This window comes from Alexandromys fortis, unplaced genomic scaffold (assembly GCF_014885135.2).
Source record: "Alexandromys fortis isolate MF-2015 unplaced genomic scaffold, M_Fortis_MF-2015_v1.1 scaffold_6, whole genome shotgun sequence".
Taxonomy (NCBI): Eukaryota; Metazoa; Chordata; class Mammalia; order Rodentia; family Cricetidae; genus Alexandromys; species Alexandromys fortis.
The window spans coordinates 14,250,108-14,265,787 of NW_026067902.1; the positions used below are offsets into that span (position 1 = coordinate 14,250,108).

General features: G+C 46.8%; 2 long non-coding RNA genes across 2 annotated transcripts in view; one reads left to right on the forward strand and one right to left on the reverse strand.

The window, feature by feature from the left end:
* Positions 1-111: 111 nt before the first annotated feature.
* Positions 112-5,872, reverse strand: LOC126496775 (uncharacterized). Its single transcript, XR_007590425.1, has 2 exons — positions 4,661-5,872; positions 112-1,077 (listed from the first exon to the last, which is right to left on the reverse strand). It is a non-coding gene; the product is annotated as an uncharacterized lncRNA (long non-coding RNA).
* The window catches only part of LOC126496773 (uncharacterized), a 71,445-nt gene continuing 58,712 nt past the window's right edge, over positions 2,948-15,680 (forward strand). The window contains exon 1 of the long non-coding RNA XR_007590423.1: positions 2,948-3,226. This is a non-coding gene — a long non-coding RNA (uncharacterized lncRNA). The remainder of the gene's footprint in view (positions 3,227-15,680) is intronic.

Here is a 15,680-nt window from a genome sequence, read left to right on the forward strand (position 1 = left end):
CACTAGCCCCAGGGTACCCATCTGATATCAGAGGGAGGTGAGGTTCAAAGAGTATGCCTGGACACACCTTCAGGTCCCCAGACTCCTTGCCAATAACCAGGGAGACAAGACTCAAAAGAAGCGTATTTATTAGCAGCAAGGGCAGTGTGAAGTCTAAGAGAATGGCAGAAATTGGTCCGTGGACTGGGGGAAAGCTCACCTGTGAGCTGAGGTTTGAAAGGGAGGAGGGACATAAGCCTAAAGAGAAAAGCATCACGGGTAGAGACAGAGAAACAAAAAGTGAGGAACAAGACAAGAGTGTCAGGCTAAGAAGGTGAGAATTGGGGCATTCCAGGTCCTGGAATTGAGCAAAGGAGTTTGAATGTCCTTTGGAGTGAGCTTCAGGGTGACTCACTGGGTTTCAGATAGGGGGTGTCTTGCTAGGGTGCTCTGGTAGAGGGATACTCTGTCAAGGAGTTCAGGGATGATCAGAGGTGTTTGGTGGTGGGGGGCGGCAGGTCCTACAGGGTGTGTGTTGGAGGAGTGGAGAGACAAGAAAGAAGAGTTACGTGATTGTAACCAAGGCTCAGTGTGGTGAGAGGCCAAGTTAGGGGGGGCATTAATTTGAGAGATGCTAAAGGGAGAAAGAGTGAAAGAAAGATATGGCTGTAAGCAACCCCCAAGCAAAGTCTGAGAAGTGGGGCCAGGATTCAGTTGTCCGGTGACCCCTAGGAGGCGGGGGAAGCATGACTGAAGGGGAAATGAGATGGCAAATGGCTCGGAGCTGAACTGCACGGAGAGTTTTTAGCTGGAAATGTTCCATCATCCCCTCTCTTCGCAAGGCACAGGGAGGCTGAAATGACACGGAGGGTTTACACTCCCGGGAGATGCGGACAAAGTGCTGAATTGGATTCCTACCTCGGAACCAAGCATCTTTCAGAAATGAGATCATTGAGCTGAGCCTGGAGGTGCACGCCTTTAATCTCAGCACTCAGTAGGCAGAGGGAGGCAGATCTCTGTGAGTTCGAGGCCAGCCTGGTCCACAGAGTGAGTTCCAGGACAACCAAAGATACACAGAGAAACCTTGAATCCAAAAACCTGAAGAAAAAAAAAAGGAAATGAGATCATCATATCATTGTAGATGTACTTAGTTCAGACACAGTCATTCTGGGTTCGGGTGACCGCTAACCTGTTAGGACAGGTGTCCTTATGAGAAGGACTGTTCTCTCTCAGACACATGCATAGGGTTACCATGTAGAGATGATGAAGATGAGGTCTTGTTGATACAGGAATGACAAAGATTTCCAGAAGTGATGAGAGAGAGAGAGAGAGAGAGAGAGAGAGAGAGAGAGAGAGAGAGAGAGAGATAAAATAGAGCCTTCTGAACCTCGGAAGGAGCCAACACTGAAGACATCGCAGAACTGTAGCACAGTGGATTTTTCATGTTCAAGATTCCACACTTGTGGAATTCTGATCTGGCAGCCCTGCCTAGCCAAAGCACCAAGTAACCAATGATGGCCCCTTCTCTGAGAAGTGTAAGCCAACTGACTTAAGCTGCTTTGAGATCAGGTCTATCCTGACCTGGGAGTTTGGGTGGCAAAAATCCCTGGAGTCATGGGAGAAATTCAATAGAGAAGGCCAGAGTTGGAGGAGGCCTAGCAGGGGGCGGGGTGGGGGCGGGCATGACACCTGCTGTGAGGTGCCTGGAGCCCAATGTGGCAATGGTAAAACCCGGGTAGAGCCTTGGTATCGGAAATACACCTGCAGAGGGAGTGAAGCTGGGAGAAGATGCTGAGGTCTGATTGGAAGAGTTCTTAGGACCTCCCACTCAGAACTGTTGCAAGCCATTGGTCATGAAGGTAGCTATAGTGAGGATAAAGGCAGGAGCCAAGGGCAGACGGCCACCTGGTCAGGCAGGAGGCGAGCAGGAGGTCGCCTGCTGTATCCAATACGGTGAAAAGTCTACACATACGGAGTCATCCGTGTACGCTAGGCAAATGCGAGCCTTGTGTTGTCCTGCCGTTAGTGACATCCGTTCTCACTGCCTCCTTCAGCCGTGAAATTGCCCCCTGATCTAGGAACGCCCGCCTGGCTGTCCTTGAGGTTCAGGAAATGGGCTGGGCTCCATGATGGCAGCGTTGGGTTTGCAGATTTCTCCTTTCCTTTATTTTATGGTCCAGGAGAGAGTTGTTTTATTAAGGGATTCAAGGAAGAATGGAGGAAAAGTCCACCTTTTAGAGTGGACTGAGTGTAAGGGGTAGGCTTGTCAGCCACTTCCGGCTGATGGTGTGTTTGTTCACTTCTGATACGAGTGAGCATGCATGCCTAGATCACCCCAGTGACAGGGCGGCACCTCCCATTCCTGGAGACCTTTGTCTCACCAAGTGTGCTCACCTGGATGTACCTCATTAGATCCTTGTAAGCCATTGAGATAAATTCTGGCACGAATTTGCACAATCCATCATGACTGTCGGTAAGAATTCATTTATTGACTCTGTAATAATTGTCATACATCCGCTTTTCAGCCCCACTGGGGATTACATTCTCATGCAGTAAGGAAATATGACTTTCGGTGAATTAAGAGATCTTTATGTAGTTTATAAAATGACCAAAAATGCTGGGCTGGGCACGTTATCTAAAGATTCAAGCAGATATCAGGCAGGGCCTCTTAGAGAGCTTTGACTGACAGGACAAAATGTACAAACGAGGAGTGATGATCCAGTAAGAGGCTTTTACCAGGGCAAATGTGGGAAGCAGAGCTGCTTTGAATGGCTTCGCTGATTGCTTTGGAATGTTCCCTGAAGAGTTCATTGAGCAGGTGGGGCAGAAAGGAATTCATCCTGCTGGAGGGAGCTGCTCTGCTCACCTCTCCACAGGGTTCGCTTGTTGGAAAGCGCCAAGGATTGCGGCTAGCAGGCCAGGGTGCCTGAGGATAGGAGGGGAGTTTCCTTGTTGAGCTTTGGAGGCTCTGTACCCACCCCAGTTCAGATAATACCTGGGGGAGTGGCAGGTAAAGTATTAGGAACAAAAGGTTCCCATACAGACGCCTAGAACTATCTTAAAATATAGCCTCACTTGGAAGGAAGAAGGGAGGGCAGGAAGGAGGGAAGGAAAGAAGAGAGGAAGGAAAGAAGGAACGAAGAAAGGAAGGAGCAGACATTCCTCCAGCTTTTGCGCACTGGATGATCTGGCTACTCAGAGTGGCCCACGAAGCAGCAGGATCAGAAACAATGGGAAATGCGGAAAGGTAGGCTGCCTGACATCACTGCAAGCCTCCGGGGCTTTGCTCTGTCTGAGGACACTCCAGCAGGCAAATCTAAACGACATCAGTCAGTAGGCGCTCGAAGCATAGTTTTACTTAAACACAGCAAGGTTGTTCATTTAACCCATAACGGGCCTAGTCATCCCCACACAGGCCTGCCCATCAGTGTTTGTTAGGTCTGCAGGGGAATGCGCGATGGTGCAGAGGCCATCCTGGGACTTCTGCCCCTCACCACCTTCTGTATGGCAGCAGGAGCATGGTTCTTTGCCTCAAGTTAGCTTGGGAGAAATTATCCTCAATTCTGTCGAGCCAGTAGGGTGTTGGGGACATGGAGGAGAATCATGGGCATTGCAGTTGGATGTGGCTTCAAATCTAACTTACCTCTCAGAGTCTATATCCATTATAGAATAAAGCCATAAAAAAGTGGGATTTTAGCTATCCTGTAGGATGGTTTTTTTTTTTAAAGCTTCTCTATTATTGTATACTTTCTAGAATCTAAACATATCTAGACAATTACTGGCAGGCACATTGAGGTTTTTTGTTTATTTATTTGTTTGTTGTTTTTTTGTTTCTCAAAATTCAAGAGCCTCACTAACTCCTACCACCTCTTCTACAAGTAGCATGAGGTTCAGCTGCGTCAGCCATTCATCCTCGTCAAGACCCGGCTTCCTCATGTGCATCATAAGACTCAGCTGATCCTTAGGATCCTGCCCGGGATGGGACTAGAGAATGCTTCTTATTCCTGCCAGACACACACACAGAGGGATGTGTTCCTCACTCTGTCTGTTCCTGCTCCCTCCTTACTTCTTGGGCTACCACTAAATGCACAAGCCAATTGTCTCTGCAACTAAAGCCAGTCGGCTTAGTATAATTCCCTTGGGGTACCAGTTCTTGCCCTACAAGTTGGCATTCTAGGTGAACTCCACACGGTGAGAAGTCCTAACCCAGCCCAGATGACTGATATGAAGAGGTGGTTCCACCAAGCATCCTTGGCTGCTAACACAGAGAGTGTGGCTGGGCTGCACCCTGTTCCCGAGACATGATAATCCCACTTAGAGACAACATAGAGATCTCAAGACTTAAAAGATGCCCAACCATGAGTCATTCTTCTTACCATGAATGTAATGAAACCTTGGAATCACGGCCTCATTCTTGGGGGGGGGGGGAAATGTCACAGTAACGTACACATTATCAACTTAATTTTAAAAGGCAGTTGTGAAATTCAGCTCAACTTGGCGCTGCTGGTTAAGCAATTTTGGCTTTGGCTGGGGGTTCTTGAGGTAAGCGGGTGTTTGCTTTGTGGCTGGGGCTGCTGAGAGGCACACAGCCAAGATGGTTAATCTGGGTTTTCTCTTTTTTTTTTTGCTGACATAAGGGGTTTACCTGAGTCACTATGGTCACCCCCGTACCCCCTCTTACCTCCTCAGATCCCCCCTGCTCGTCCTTCCTGAGGACCAAAGGCAAAACAAAAGCAAAGCCCAAGGAGAGCACAAGCCTACTGCTTGTTTCTTGGAGGTCCAGTGGTGAGGAAGGAAAGAAGGCTCGCTAGTTCATTTCCTGGGTGTGCTTGCTGCTTCTGGGAGTTGTCTCCTCTCACCTCTCTGCTTCTTTTCGTTGCTATCTCACATGACTCACAACTTTGCCTGTGCCGTCTGCGAGTCTCCGCTTCTCTGGAGCCACGTTCTCATTCTCAGAGACACTTCGTGGCACTGCTGTGTCCACCATCGTAGGTGGGAAGTAGAGCCCTGCTCTAGGTGGGAGCTGCTCCAGAGCTAGGCAGACCGCTCTTTCCACTCTTCCGCAGAGAAAAATTTGATTTATGTTTGTAGTTGTTCTGAATTTTGAAGAAACAAGTGATCAATATGCCCATAAATATTTATCAAGAGCTTAGCTTCATCCGCTGTACCAGAGGCGTAGACGAGCAAGGATCTCGGCAAGACTGCGATGTTAGGAGGAGAAGTTCCTGGGCTTCAGGTTCCAGAAAGAGCCTGGCGCAGCTCTAAGAGGAACAGCTGGGTGGGGTGGATTGTAGCCTAAGAGGCTTGCTGCAGAATGCAGATTTCATCCAAGTTTTGACTTAGAAAACAAGACGCGTTTGCCATCTCGCTCTTTAACACATTCCCTTGCTATCGTGTATGATTAACATGTCAATTAGCCTCGTGAAATGAAGCTGATGCTGCCCCGGAAAATACTCCATCTCTCCAACAGTCGGTGTGGACTGCCGTAGTCTGTTGACTCCAGTGGGAGGGTAGGAGGCCAAGAACCGAGAGAATCTTGACTCCACAATGTCCCATTCCCCGCTTCCCAGACATGTGCTTGTACTTGCAGACACACGCGACCCCTGTTCTCACTCAAAAAGAACCCCATTAGATTTCAAGGAAACATTTGTGCTCTGTCTTCAATAAGTTCCTACTGTGTAGGAGCAAGATGACCATGTGATCAACAACTAGTACCTGACTCATTCACACAAGGAGTCCCCGAGGACCAGTTTGGACATTTGGAGCTGTTTCTCGCCGTAGAGTACCGGCGCTGAAGAGGGTTCAGAGAAAAAAAAAAAGATCAACGCCAAGGGGAGAAGGGAAGCAGGTAGTAGAGTTGAGCTTGTGGGAAGCTTCCTGTTGATGCCGGACCAAGTGCATTTGTGGTGGCTGTCAGCAAAGATTCCATGGGTGTAAGGGTGTAAAGACAGGAGCTTCTTAACCTTTCTGAGAAGTCTCGGCCTGAAGGAGCAAAGGCCAGCATCTCAGAAAGGGATGCTGTGGATACTGAGCTCCAATTCTCCTTCGTGGTTCACTCTCGGCAGAGGAAGGCTTGGCAGACGCTATGGCTTTGATGTCACACTTACCTCATCTTCATGTCACAAGAGCTCCTTCTTGCACTGTAGCTTCTCTGTCTCCTCTCTTGGCCAACACCTCCTCAGGCTTCAATCCTGCTCATTTGGTCTTTATTTACTCTACGAGTCCATTCTCTGAGGCACCTGTGGTGCTTGGCGTCACTCATTCCCTCTAGAAGAAGCAAGAGACCCATTGTTTTGCTCCCAAGTACAAGAGATTGATGCTAGGACTCTTCTTTCTCTCTTCAACCATCATCTACTCCAGGAATGAAGTAAGAGCTGGTTGCGTGGATTATAATAATCCCAGAATAAACATGAGAGAAAAAGACTGGCCTGTCCTGGCACAACATAAGAAGATGTCTGGAGTAATTACTGAGATTGTTCACTTCTGGTCTTTAAGTAGAACCATGTCTAAGGAGAGTAACAGTAGGTGGCGAATGTTGGTAGGGTCTTCTTCCATAACTTCCCTCTACCCACAAGAATCACCCTATGGGGCAGCTGCACTTTAACATACAGAAAAATCCCATGGGAAGAAGAGAAGGATGGACCCTTGTTCCCTATGTTGAGCCTGGCCATGAGTGGGAGGGAAAGGGTCCACCAGCTTCTTCCAACCCTTCCCAGAGTCCTTGGTCATGCTTCCTTGGCCAGCACTGCAATGGCTATAATTATTTTCCTTTTGCATACCCTCCATGTAGCTATACACTCCCTGAGGGTGCTCTGCTTTTGGAGCCCAAGTCATGGAAACAGAATGAATCCAAGTTGGATGGAAGCTGGAAAGGCATTCCCCCCACCCCAGAACACGGAAGACTAGGTGCACACGCACCTGATCCTTGTTCACTGCCCATAGCCAATGAGTGAAGCTTTGTCCAATGCTGTATTGTGAGCTTTGAAGTGACATAAAAGCCCAAGTTAAGTGTGTCTGGAGACTCAACTATATACTCTTTGGTATAAGCTAGATTACTGTGCTCTCCTGCAAACTCAGAGAACTGGGATACTTAAAAGACAGTTTTCAGGGTTCCTCCCAAGCTCTCCTTTGCATCTAGCTGCAAGGCCGTGGGCTATGGTTTTGCACTGTGTGTTAGTTTCCTCTACCCTGTGCTGTGATTGTTTAGGGTGGGGGCAATATGTTTCCTATATTACCCATAATGCTAAATGCTTTGTCTTGTACATAGAAAGGATCATAAATGCCTGTGAGCTGGATGGACAAATAGAGAATATTATATAAGAACCATTTCACAGCTGGGTGTAGCATCAACCCCCTTTAATCCCAGCACTTATCTCTGTGAATTCTGGACCAGCCTGGTCTATGCAGAGAGTTACATGACAGCCAGAACTGCTACATACATAGAGAGAAGAAGAAAAAGGAGGAGGAGGAGGAGGAGGAGGAGGAGGAGGAGGAGGAGGAGGAGGAGAAGAAGAAGAAGAAGAAGAAGAAGAAGAAGAAGAAGAAGAAGAAGAAGAAGAAGAAGAAGACGACTTGCTAATAGCTAAGGCTTTAAAGAAAGACACCACCCATGGTGACAGAAACAAGGAATGGGGAGGGTTTGGGATATGGAGAATGTGGGGGTAGAAATGCAGTGGGCCCCTAATGAAACCTTCCTGGGAAGGAATGTGAGCAGAACGTGAAGTGGGAGCAAGCAGGAACTCGGGCGGGGTGGAATTGAGGAGACGCTCGAGGGGGCAATGAAGTGGGAAGCAGGGGGCGTTAGCAAGGAGCAGAGGATACACAGGAAGATTACATGGGGCAAGGCTGAGAGGCCCAGAAGGAAGGGCTGCTGCCAGCTGAGAGGTAGGTGCCATTAAAATGTATAATGGACCCTCGTTCTCAATAACGATGGAGTGGATCTCACCATCTCTGAGAAAAGTGGCGACACCAAGCTAGAGGCAAATTCTACGAAGAATTTCCGTGGCGTGTCCTCACAGCCAAAAACCATGGGTAACGCAAAGCAAGGGACACCTAAAAATAGCACTTAGAATTTTATCCCACAGATAAGTTTTCCCTATTTCTTTTGGAGAAATTCTTCACGTTTTAGAAAAATTGGGAATAGTGAATGCCAGCGTTAAGCCTCAGAAAGGAAGTTGCGATTTCAGTTTCTCACTCTGTCACCTTTTAGTGGTATAGCTTGGCGCAAATTGCTTAATATCTCCAAACCCCAGATTCCTTATCTGTAATGCAGGAACCATTAAGATGCCCTTCTTGTGATTGGGGGGACGGCTGCTGAGCTGCTGCAAGTGGCTGGGAAGTGGCTGTTGAGAACAGCAAGCTTACTCCACACTGCTCTCTTTCCCACAGTCTCACGGTTGGGGGGTGGGGTGGGACCTGATAAACTAATTTTTATGAGACAGCAGAAGGGAAAATGCAAAATGATGTAGCTTCCAATTGACTCTGTCGCTGATTGTTGGCTAACTCTGGGCCAAGCGCTGGTCTTTAATGAATGGGAGTATGAAACTTATCAAGATTAATGACTGTCACAGCTGGTAGCCAGATGTTTACATGATTCCCCGTGTTTCGTTGCAAATATATCAGTGGAAAGGGTTGAAAGATAGAATTAAGCAAATAAGTGCATTATTTTGAAAATAAATAAGTGTTGTTTTGGAGGGTAGGAGATTAAGAGCCTAATGTATCTTGATTAGGCTAATATTAAAAATTAACATTCATAAGCCGGTGATCTAAATGAGGTATTATTCAACAGGAGTCACTTGCGGAGGGGACTGATATGGGTGTGCGTGCTTATGGCGGCGAGACAGCCAGTGGTCGGGTAGCCCCTAGCTGTGCAGCGCGTGACTTCTCTGGCCTCAAGTACGAAAGGGCAAATCATTGCGCTTAATCGAGGAAGGCTAAAATGATTTTGCTTTGCACGTACATTTAGGTTCTGTTTTGGCATCATAACTATTTTTGCAGCTGTCAGAATTGTACGAAACCTAATAGGGAAGTAGATTGGAATCTAGGCTCGCTCAGTACTTTGCAGAGGAGTCCAGTAAATAAGAACTCGGTGACTGACTGATCTTCTTCATGTCACTGCTCCTAAGCTCCAACTCTTGAGTGAGTGGGGAAAAGGTTAATTGGTTGGAATAAATTCATGGGAGTTTATTTATTTATTTATTTATTTATTTTAGAAGCAGCCTGAATGTGAGTGATTACAGCAACACAAATGGATGGAGGGCAGGGCTGTGAGGAGACAGCTTTGGCACACATGATCATCCTGACCCCGGGAGGAAGATGGGAGAGGCACTGCCCACGCTGGTCTTGAATAGTCAAGGGGCAGGGTCAGAAGTGACCACGCTGTGCAGGGAGAGAGCACGGATGGATGGCGTGGAGCAGAGCTCAGAAGCTCCAGTAATTACATTTATTTCCCCGACTTAGAAGGGGAAGAGGCAGAAATCTTTAATAAATAAATAAATTAATTAATTAATAAAAAAATAAAGAAAGTCAAATCACAAAGCTCTGTAGTAGCGCCTCACTTCCCCCTGCAGTGACACGAGGCCAGGGATTATCCACAGGGCACCCACAAACAGCATTTAAAACTCAGAACCCACAAACGCCCGTGTAAAAAGTCCTCTCACAGAAACTTGTTGATCCTGTCCATGCCCTCGATGACCTGCTAATCCAAAACTGCATAGAAACATTTAAACAGAGGAATGTGATGGGCAGAGGCCCTGACCTCCCCACAGACACTGAAGCCCCAATCCTGGAGGCTCTGCATACATTTATGCCCCCTATCAAGGGAGGACGGAGAAGCAGAATCGGGGTCACTAATCAGCCGACCTTAAAAGAGGAAAATTTCCTTACATTTTTCTACGTGGGTTCAGTCTAATCACAGTGCTATTTAAATAATGGACGAGGAGAAGGCAATGTCAGAATGAAGTGGCGTTCTGAGGCAGGGTCTTGCACTGGGGAGTCACACTGCTGACTGAGCCATATTCCAAGCCCCAGTCTTAACGTCTGAAAGAAAAGTTCATTGGCAACTTCCATTTGACTTTCTTAAGAACCACGTATCCTGTGCCGGTGAGATGGCTCCGTGAGGAAAGGCGCTGGCCCCCACGCTTGAGGCGACCTGAGTTCCACCCCTAGGCCACAAGTGCTGGAAGAAGAGAACAAACTCCTCCAAGCTGTCCTTTGACTTCCACAACTTACAACTCCTCCACTGACGGGCTACTATTCTACTTCCAAAGGTTTTCCTCTGGAACATTCTAGCAAGCTTTGAAAGAAGCTAGGGTCACTTTCCGGATACTCCCTCCTGTAAGCTTGTGAGGAGGCGGCAGTATCAGAATGGGAAGTGACTTCTACTGATGGATTCTCCCTGCATCTAACTTCGTTCCTCCACAGCTCTCTCCAAACCTGAGCTCCAGAGATTTCATGCCTAGAGGTGCAACTAGAACATGACCTCGTGTTCCCCTTTGTGCCCTGCCAAGCCCTCCCATGTGCCCTCCCACGTGGCTTGCCCACAGGACCACCCACAGGTAGATAACAACCTACTGGGAAATTCCCAGTATCCATCACGGCGGTGAATACTGCCAACACTGGTGGCTTGTGGAATGCCATTTTTCTGTGCCCTTTCAATACACTAGCAGAGTGATTCTTGTGATCACTGCCAATCTGTAGAAAATTACAGGATGGATTTTTTGTGTGTGTGAAAGACTGAATTTACATAGCTTTGTCTTCTGTTGCTTATTGGGACTGGGGGAAGATGCTGCCTTTTATACACAATTTGTGTGGCTTTATTGGAGGTCACTGGATTAGATTCACCCTGCTCACTCACTGGCCTGGAATTGTTCTGCGTGTGCTAAGGCTTAGCATTGAACCATCTCTTTTGCGATGATCTTTTTTAGATTTGCATTGCTGTTTCTGCCTGCAAATTATTTTACACAATGCCTGCCCCAACCCAATACACACAGAAGCCTAGGATTTGATGTATTTTAGATCTATTTTTCCATTGGTAAGTTCAGGACCCAGTAATAACATCATGAACTCGGCTGGGGGTGAATCCTCTTCACGTTGGTGTCTCATTTGTCACACAGTGTTTGTATTCAGCTAAAGAAGCAAATAGCTAAAGGAAGATACGGAGCCATGAGCCCCTGTCTGTGCTTCGTGAGACTGGCTCCGTTTGTGCCTTTCTCCACGTGGGTGTTGTGAGCGGCTCTTTCCAGTGTGGTTCTCAGCAGCATTCTCTCCTCTGCCCCCAAATGTGCAGCACCAGACCTTCCCCAAGACTTCAGTTAGTACCAAAGGTTCCCAAATGGCAAAAGCTCTGCAGCTGAGAACCAATGCATTAGAGCCATGGTTCTCGGTCTTCCTAATGTTGCCACCCTTGAATACAGTCCCTCATGTTGTGGGGAGCCCCAGTCATAAAATTACTTTATTTGTACTTCATGCCTGTGATTTTGCTACTGTTAGAAATTGTAATGCAAGTATCTGATTTGCAGGGTATCTGGTAGAGGACCCCAAAGGGCTCCTAAAGGCCCAGTTTCAATCATCAACTTTGGGAATGATGAGCAGGCTCAGCTGTCACTCAACTGTGTGGCTTGCCTGTGGTCACATTGTTGACAGGAGTTACAAGGCTTGGATGTGTGGTCTTAGCTACACGCAAAAGCATATGTGCTCAGTAGATGGCTGGGGAGCTGGGGAGCTGGGGGGCTGGGGGGCTAAGGAGCTGGGAGGCTGGGCTTGCACACTCTGCTTGGCTCTGCTCTCCAGCAATCTGGAAGGCGGCTGCTTTTACCTTCCAGCTGTGAGTGACCACAGCTCAGACTAACAGTGTGACCCCAACATACTTGAATGTGCTAAGCAGAAATGGTCACAACCATAATTTTTCTAAAATTATTCTTGTTCTTGATTAAAAAGAGAAGGTTCTTGAAGTTGGGAAATGAGGTAGTATTTTATTGACCCTTTCTTTAACTGCTATGGATCTGTCCTGACACTGGCTGCTCCATGTCCTGTCCTGATGGCATCCTAAATAGAACCTGAGTCCAAGTTCATTACCATTTGCCCCCAAACAGCATTTCAAACTATCTCATATTCTGTTCCCTAACCTTGAGACAAGAGATGCCTACTTCTGTCACTCTCCTTCAGTCCTTCCAATATACAACCACCAAATAATCTCTCAGTGCACAGTAAGCACAGTGTCTTCCTAAACCAAAGCTGGGTTAAGCTCCATTAAAAATGAAAAGTAGTTCTCAGTAGCCCCAGAGTTCAAATTTTATATCTCAAAAATTAGGGGCTATATTCTCTCCATTTAACCTGTGTTTTCCTCCTTCTTTTTTTCCTCCCCCTTCCTTCCTCCTTTCCTTCTTTCTCTCCTTTCCCCCTTCCTTGTTTTCCTGATTTTCTCCTTTCCCTGTTCCATTATCTTTTAATCAAAGTGTGACCCAAGGTTCACCTGCCTTATAATCTACAAAGAAGCAGGTTATAATGCAGGTTTCTTCCTAATCTGAGAATGCCTGTGATGAAGATCTGATTATCTCTACAAATTAGCTAACCTTACTGCTCCACCCCCCCCCCCAGGTGTGTTCAGCCTTTGGGCACTGCAATAGAACATTGCTCCCTTAAGTTCCTGCTTGAGACCTGAAGAGCCTAGTTGCATAGTGTTTTACCTAAGCCGGCAATTTTGCGCGAGGCACATGCATGGCTGTCCAACGGTGCACGTGGCCTGTGGGTGGCAGGTTAGACTCACCTGTAAACCCCGAGTGTTTCCTCTGGGTGCTTTTCCCCTTAGGGCAGCCAGAGAGAGCTGGCAGGATGGAGAGTGGGAGAGATGAGAGGAGGCCAGTGGCTGCAGCTCACGTGCCAGAAAATGAGGCAGGCCCTTTCCGCTGAGTCTCTCATGAAATATTTGTAACCCTGCCCTGCACTTTATAGAGATGTAAACAGAGGCTTGGCAAGGCTTGTGTACTTGTCTGGTGACTTGCACTTCCTATGCAGGTTAAAATCCCACTGCAAATCCATGAAGTCAGTACTCAGCTATGACCTTGCGCTTCACTGGTCTCTCGATACAATTACATTACATATTTTATGGAGGACACTCTGTGGGTAGGAGATCTTGACAAAAATGCCACAGTGGAATGAACATTGGCCACACCATCAGCCTTTGCTTGAATTCTGGTTTGGGCACTTATTGGTACCCTCCAGATTGACCTAGGGTGTGGCCCTGCGCCTGTGGCTAGTAAGAGACCAGGTGATGGGAAGGAGGAGGGTAAAGATTAGACCTGTAAAGACAGGGAGCCACTGGGTGGCAAGAAAGATGCCTGGAAATTTCCACCTGACTGCTGTTTATGTCCTGGAACTTAGTGCCACAGCTAACCAAGCTTGAAGGGAAGTTATATCATGTTTTTGGTTGCTGTTATTTGTTAATTTTATGTGGCATGGAGTCCAACAAAAACTCAGGGATGAATGGATATTTGGGGACTCTCTCTATTGTCCCAACACAGTAAAGATCTGTCTCCCTGCGTATGCTGCATCATTTTTGCCTGGGATTCAAAACATCTGAACAAACAGCTGGAGGAGAAGGCTTTATCTCAGCCCCGTTGCAGAGGCCTCAGTCCATGCCACGGTTAGCTTGCGCCATCACCAAGGGTCTCCATCACCAAGATGTAGAGCATCTTGGCCACAGGAAGGGGCTTCAGAGAGGAGCTGCTTGCCTCACACTTCACAGGAGGCAGGAAGCAGGAAGATCAAGGGGAGACTGGGGACAAGATGTAGTCTTCAAAAGCATGGCTTTATAACATGCTGGGTTTCAGACCCTGATTTTCCTCTGTGCATAAGCCTTCTCCATCGGCCAGTGCTCTGGGTCCAGTGAGTCAGGGTATATGATTTGAGCCAAGCCAAACACATGAAATAGAAACAAACCCCAAGACTTGCCTTTGCCCATGGTATCTGCTAAGAAGTGCATAGACTATGAACAGGAAACTGGAGGTCCCTGGAGATTAGAGCTATCTTGGAGGGGCCAGGAGACAGGAAAAGATGGGCTGTGGTCACACCACTGAGTCCTTAGATACTTTCCTGTCTGAAGCTAAGGACTATCCTAGTTTTCTCCAGGAAGTCTTATATACAAATGCCAATAATTTTCTTATTTTGCTCAAGCTGATCTGAATAGAATGTTTCCTATTTTTTTTAAAGAAATAGAATTCAATAAATGGTCAGTATTAAAATGCACATAATAAGATACTTTCAGTTCCTCCCACAACATACATCTTTGCATATAATAGATTCTCCAGAAGCGATGACTGAGAGAATGAAAGTAAGTAGGGGATAAAAGGAAGGAAGGAAGGAAGGAAGGAAGGAAGGAAGGAAGGAAGGAAGGAAAGAAGGCAGACTGACTAACTCAGGCCAATCCCATTAGGCTACAAGAATTTTGTTACTTTCTTTTGTTTTAAATACCCTTTCTGGCCACACACATTTAGGAGCCCCAGTTATGAAAACTATTCCAGAAGATGTCTTAGAATTTATCTAAAGACCTCTAGTTGCAGGAAGACTGTGCCCACTCCTGAAAGAGGAGCCACACCCAAAGAGTTTGATAAGCATATTCATGACTTCTTGGTGACAATATACAGTGGGGTACACTGGAGACAGCATTTCAACGTTGCCAGTGGGCACCCTCATATAGAAAACTGTGCAGTCCTGTTGGAAGTGGGCAGAAGAAATGATTCTGCAGCAGATCTTTTCAAGGGGTAGGGGGCACAGGAAAACAATTCAAGTCCTTATTATGTGAACCCAGTTTGTTTTAGAACTGCATGGACTTTCAATAAAAGGCACATGTACCCACATGAATAAAAGAGAGAGAGAGAGAGAGAGAGAGAGAGAGAGAGAGAGAGAGAGAGAGAGAGAGAGAGAGAACCAAGGGCCATACAGTCACAGCCAATTACATTTATTAATTGCTAACCTTTATTTTGTGAGTTTTTTTTGGTTGTTGTTTTCGTTTTGTTTGTTTTTTGCTTTGGGGGCAGAGTATTTCTCTTAGCCCTGTCTCTCGCTGAGGTTAGTTTTCCTACCTCAGCCTCCCCAGTACTAGAATTCTAGGTGTGAGCCACCACACCCTGGGGCAACTTTTCCCTAGTAACACAGAACTTCTGGAGCTTTGTCACTCAGAGTTAAACACACTGTTCTAAGCATTTAACTGATATCATTTTCACCTAATTCTCACAGCAGCTCCTTGAAGGTTGTTCCTATTACTAGAATTTATTATAAGGAAAGTTAGAATAGAGGGGCAATTGATTAGCTCATAGAAGCCAGTAATATATGCAACAGAATATCTATCTATCTATCTATCTATCTATCTATCTATCTATCTATCTATCTATCTATCTATCTATCTATCTAATCATCTGAGGGGCTGCCAAACACTGGCCACACCACATACCCAACCTACTTGATGGGTTCCAAGACTTTCACAGCACCCTTATACAGGGCCTTTGGCTTTATTGGAAGAGAGTCCCATTAAGTACTTCCTGCAGGCCTGGGACTTCCTACCAGGCAGGTCTGTTCCATGGAGAGCAGAGCATGGGGTGGGCAGAGATAAGGGCGTTCACTGCACACTGGCAGCCAGGGTTTCAACCGAATCCCTGCTCTTCTGCCGACTGACTGATGACCTTAGCTAATCACTATCATGTTCT